This window comes from Rhincodon typus, unplaced genomic scaffold (assembly GCF_021869965.1).
Source record: "Rhincodon typus isolate 14 unplaced genomic scaffold, sRhiTyp1.1 hic_rhity00014015, whole genome shotgun sequence".
Taxonomy (NCBI): domain Eukaryota; kingdom Metazoa; phylum Chordata; class Chondrichthyes; order Orectolobiformes; family Rhincodontidae; genus Rhincodon; species Rhincodon typus.
In genome coordinates, this window is record NW_025979653.1 from 1 (window position 1) to 6,000 (window position 6,000).

Consider the following 6,000-nt stretch of genomic DNA (forward strand, 5'->3'; position numbering starts at 1 on the left):
CCACGCCCTGTCCCTGTTACGTCCCCACACCAACCGCGCTTGCGCATTTCCCACTAATCCAGATGCGGAGGCGCCGGCGTTGGACCGCGGCCTATTTCAGGGAAGAAGCCTGGGGCTCTCTGCAGCCGAAATCGCGGCACCAGAAAAGCCTTGTTTGGGGCTTGAGACCTAAACTGGGCAATAATGCAACCCTTTTGCTGGCATAAAGCAGCAAAGCTGCCCCCCCTCTTTAACCTTCACTCACCATTTGTGGATGTCATGAAAGACTGGAAAAGGTCAGCAGAATTTCTGAGGAAGGGTCACCGAACCCGAACGTTCACTCTGTTTTCTCATCGACAGATGCTGCCAGACCTGCTGAGCTATTCCAGCAACTTTGTTTTTGTTCCTGATTTACAGCATCCGCAGTTCTTTTGGTTTTCATTCCTTCCGTCGCTGCCGGCACGCAATTATTTCTGACGAAGAATCTAGGCCCGAAACGTCAGTTTTGCTGCTTGGCCTGCTGCGTTCATCCAGCTCTACACCTTGTTATCTCAGATTCTGCAGTTCCGACTATCTCTGATACAATCCACAATTAGCTGTGCGCATGCTCTATAGCTACACGCCGGTTTGATGACGTCACACAACCAATAGCAATGAAGGGGCGCGACTGGAGGATGGCACCGGATCTGTTTGTCCTCCAACCGTTTGAGGACGAGGGGCGGGCTGCAAGAACATCCTCGAACGGAAGGCGGGGCGGTGTTATCCTTCCAACCAATCGGGGAGACACAGTGACGGGACTGGAATTCGAACCTCCTTCGGAACGTGTGACGGGCGGGGTTAGTGCTCCAACCAATCAGTACACGGGAAGGCGGGTCTAACAACGTGACCAGAGCATGCGCCGTAGGCGTGATGGAGCCAGAATGTTGTTCTCTGGATTGAAGGGAGGTCTCTTGTCTGTCCATTCTTTTTATAGAGCATTCAATGGGAAGGATTCCCAAATCATCAATTCCAACCCGATATCACAGCAAAGTCTAACCGAGTCACTCTTTTCAGCAGTATCTCAGTGTCATCGGTCTTTCACCGTGCAAGGTAAAATGTTTGTCTGTCGTGTCTGTGGGAAAAGATTTCTGAGATCAGTTTCACTGGACAAGTTCCGAGAAATTCAAAATCGTGTGCAGTGCACCCCCGGAGGATGTGTGTGGGCACCACAATTTAGGAAGGAGAGTCTGGACCTTCCTCGGGGTCTGCGCAGGTTTACTCCAATGTTTCGGAGACTGAAGTGTTCTTATTATGAGCAACGGTTGCAGGAATCAGTTTTAAATTCATTATAACACAGAAACGAATAATTTAGCCTATTTCATCAATCTGCCAGTCCTGAGCCCATTGATCCGATTGATCAAAATCTCTTTGCAATCAAGAAAGCTAATAAGCTGTATCCTTTATTATTACAGGAATTGAACACAAATGTAAAGATATTTGCTTAATTTGTAAAAAGAATAGGTGAGACCACGTCTTGAATAAAGTGGTGAAGAGCTGGAGGAACACAGCAGGCCAGGTAGCATCAGAGGAGCAGGAAAGTTGATGTTTCGGGTCTGAAGAAGGGTCCCAACCCGAAACATCAACTTTTCTGCTCCTGTGCTGCCTGGCATGCTGTGTTCCTCCAGCTCCACATTTTGTTATCTCTGACTCCAGCATCTGCAGTACTTGCTATCTCTCTTGAATAAAGTGTTCAGGTTTTGGCCATCTTCTGCAAATTTATTGGAGGTGTTTCAGAGGAAGATTTGAGATTCATACCTGGAATCAATGAGTTGTCCAAGGAGGATAGGCTGGGCAGGCAAACAGGAGAAGGAGGTGGGTTAGAACTGCCGATTAAGACAGGCAAGTAGTGTGATTGTAAGCAAGGATATAGGCTGTGGTGAAGTAGAACATATATGGAACAAAAAAACAGAAATTGCTGGATAAACTCAGCCGGTCTGACAGCATCTGTGGAGAGAAATCAGAGTTAAAGTTTCAGATCAAGAGACCCTTCCTCAGAATGGAAATGTAAACTCCTATTTCTCTCCACAGATGCTGCCAGCAGACCTGCTGAGCTTATCCAGCAATTTCTGTTTTTGTTTCTGATTTACAGCATCTGCTGTTTTTTCTTTGGTTTTGTAGAGTGTTAGTTGAGCTTAGAAACATTAATGGTTGGTAAATGAGAGTAAGGTTGTACATAGACTCAAAAATACAGGAGCAATATTGGGAAAGGTATTAGAATGGAATGTAGAGATGCAAGTAATAAAGTTAGGACCGTAAATATGGGTGACTTTAATCTATATATAAATTGAGCAAATCAAATTAGTAGCAATATGATACAGGAGGCATTCTTAGCATGTATATGGAACAGTTTTATGAATCAATACAACGAGGAAGCAACTGGGTATTGAGTAATGAGAAAGGAATTTCATTATGGTGGCTTAGTAGTTAGCACTGTTGCCTTACAGCGCCAGGAACCCAGGTTCAATTCCACCCTTAGACGACTGTCTGTGTGGAGTTTGCACATTCTCCACATGTCTGCATGGGTTTCCTCCGGGCACTCCGGTTTCCTCCCACAATCCAAAGGCTAAGTAGATTGGCCGTGCTAAATTGCCCATATTGTTCAGGGAGATGTAGATGAGGGAGATGGGTCTGGGTGGGATGTTCTGAGAGTCGGTTTGGACTTGTTGGGCGAAAGGGCCTGCTTCCACACTGTATGGAATTTTATGGTCTATGAATAATTGATAATAAAGTTGAGCATCGGCACTTCATCCACCTCATTAAGGTGGAGAGTGATGTCATTCTTTCTGAGACTATAGTCCTGTCATTAAATAAAGAAAATTAGAGTGATGTGAGGTGTGAGCTAACTGTGATAAATCATGGATCATTATTGAAATGGGTTTTGAGAGATTGTCCATGCACTCTTTAAATGTTTGCCATGATCTATGTACAAAAGTTGTTCATCCCAGTCTGGCATAAGAACAATACAGGAAACATGGTGAAACCATGTCAAAAAAGGGAAATGATGGCTAGTATTAAATTTGTCAAATAAATCACCACATTGGTAACAGTTTAGAATTTAACAAAGGGATTGATTAAATGGCAGAAAATAGAGTATGAGAGTATGCTTGCAGAGACCATACAAATCAATGGTTTTCTTTTGTTACAGACATTGCTGTCTAAGCCAGAATATACTGCCCATCTATGATTGCTAAGGGGGCTGTCAAGAGTCAACTGCATTGTTGTTGGGTTGGAGTCACATGTAGGCCAGACCAGGTAAGGATGACAGTTTCTTTCCCGCAAAGGACATTAGTGAACCAGCTGGGATTTTTCTGACAATCAATGCTTTCATGATCATCATTAAACTCTTAATTCAAGATTGATAGTAAAACGTTAATAAAGATGAACACAGGTTCTCCTACAATTGGAAACAGAGGAATTAAAAAATGGAGTACAAAGTGATGGTAGACCAACAAAATACATCTTCAACAACAACAACAAAAACAAAGTTGCTGGAAAGGCTCAGCAAGTCTGGCAGCATCTGTGAAGGAAAAAACAGAGTTAACGTTTCGGGTCAAGTGACGCTTTCTCAGAACTGATAGTGGTTGGGAAAACGTCAGTTTATATGGAGAAAATAGGGAGGTGGGTAGGGTAGGGAGTAAACGATAGGATAGAACCCAAAGAGAGAGAAAGACAGTTGGATAGACGAAGGAGTTGCTAATGATCAGGCTGGTAGGGTGAATAGTTGTTAATGGGGACTGTTAGTGCAGTTCTTTCGGTCTTTATTTAAAATACATCTTCATATCTTCAAAAAGGAGAACACAAATAACATCCCCAAAATAAGGGGAAATCACAGTGTCTAATGGGAAGGTAGAATTGAAAGAAATTAGTATTGGTAGGAAAATGATATTGGGTAAAATAATGGGATTAATGCAGATGAATCCCCAGAAATTGATAACCTTCATCCCAGAGTACCTCAGGAAGTGGTCCAAGAAATAGCAGATCCACTAGTGATTACCTTCCAAAACTGTACAGACTCTGAAAGAGTTCCTGTAGATTTGAGCACAGCTAACATAACCCCAATATTTAAGAAGGAAGCAGAGAGAAAATAGGGAATTTGCATGATGCTGGTTATGGGAAAAATGCTAAAATCCACTCTAAAAGATGTATTAATAAAGTACTTGGAGGATAATAACAAGATCAGACAGTCAGCAGGGCGTTTTCTTTCTGTGCTGTAGATCTTTGAGACTCTTTGTTGGATATGAATTCCCTCCAAGCCACTCGCTGTCCTGACTTGGAAACATATCACTGTTCCTTAACTGTTGTTGGATCAAAATCCTGAAATCCCTCGCTAACAACATTGCGAGTCAACTTACAGCCTGTGGACTGCAGTGGTTCAAGAAGGCAGGTCACCATCTTCATAAAGGTCACTGGAACCAGCCAGTCATGCCGGCATTCCATGATCAAATTTTGAAAAAAGACATTTTCGAATTGAAGCCTACGTAGATCAGCTATGACCTTTTTGAGGCTGGAGGAGCCAAATGGACTACTTCAGCTCCAATTTCAAATGTTCTCTGCCCTTTTACCAAAATGCATCATCTCACCAGGAATGTTGTATTTCCTACAATTTAGAAGATCGAGGCATGATTTGATTAAAATTTAAGATGTTAATGAAGTTGGTCGGGGGATGGAGAGGAGCTATTTCCACTGGGTGGGTGAAGTGGGAACTCAAACAACTTCCTCCCCCGCAGGAATTAGATAATACTTGAGTTTCTTTGCTTGCTGGTTTATTCAAGTATATGTCTGAGGAACAAGAGTTGGCGAATCGGCCCTTTGAGCCTGCTCTGCCACTCAATAGGATTGTGGCTGAACTGGGTTCAACCTCACCTCTATGTGCCTGCGTATCCCCAACAATCATTCATCATCTTGGTCATGAAGAATCTATCTGCTTCCGCCTTAAAAATATTTAAAGATTCTGCAAACTACTGCCTTTTGAGGAAGTGAATTCCAAAAACTATTAACCCTCTGAGTGAGAAGAAATATTTCCTTGTTACTCTTTTCAATGGGCTCTCCCTTATTTTTGAACTATGACCCCTACTTCTAGATTCTCCCTGAAGAGGAAACATTTCTTTCAGCATCCGGCTGGTCAGGTTCCCTCAGGATCTTTTATGGTTTAGTTTAGTCTCCTCTTTCTCTTCTAAACTCCAGAGGATACAGGCCGGTCTAGCCTTTCCTCATAAGGCAATCCTCTCACACCAGGCATTAGTCCTTAACCTTCCCTGAACTGCTTCCAATGTATTGACACATGTCCATAAGTATGCCAACCAATACTGCACACAGTTCTCCAGATGCAGTCTCAACAGTATGCTCGGGGTATTGCTCATACCTAAAGGTGGTACATGAATTCCCACTTGCTTTCGATAATGCTTTTCAGCAAGCCTAGGTCATTTCCATATCCAGTTACTGGCACAGATTATGGTCAGCCAGTTGTACACTTTCCCTTGTTACATAGACATCATTGTTGTGGCATCACTCGAACGTCCCACTCTGCTGGCTCTGCAGAAATAACCACCGACTGCAGCCTGTTCCCACAGCCTGGTTTGTGTTTCATTTCTCAACTTCTGCATTGTCAGCTAATGATCCAGGTAGGTTTTCATGACAATCGAGCGGATTTCATTTTACTTCTTCCTGTTTTCTATTTATTTTACAGGCAATTAGACAGTAAGTTCAAATCAAATGTGAGATCAAGAGCTGCCAGCAGTGTTCAGTTCTCAGGACCTGAGTATCACCAGCCTTGGAATATGGAAGGAAAAAGCATCGTTCACAGTGAAGAGAAACTGTACAGGTGGCCTGTGTGTGGACAAGGCTTCAGTCAATCGTCTGGACTGTCGCTATGTAAATGCAATCACAATAAGGAAACAACAATTGTGCTAAGCAGCACTTGCTTTGCAATATCATGCTCATAAATCTCAGTTTCAGTTAAGCAAGATTCACTCAACTCCGGAT

The 6,000-nt window shown here is 43.1% G+C and overlaps 1 long non-coding RNA gene across 2 annotated transcripts; it reads left to right on the top strand.

The window, feature by feature from the left end:
* Positions 1-106: 106 nt before the first annotated feature.
* LOC125482634 lies at positions 107-5,992 on the top strand. 2 transcript variants are annotated; one of them, XR_007261705.1, is made up of 4 exons: positions 107-815; positions 953-1,068; positions 3,164-3,270; positions 5,705-5,992. It is a non-coding gene; the product is annotated as an uncharacterized LOC125482634 (long non-coding RNA). The 2 variants fall into 2 exon arrangements; XR_007261704.1 differs by having other exon boundaries at positions 117-1,068.
* The last annotated feature ends 8 nt before the right edge of the window (positions 5,993-6,000 follow it).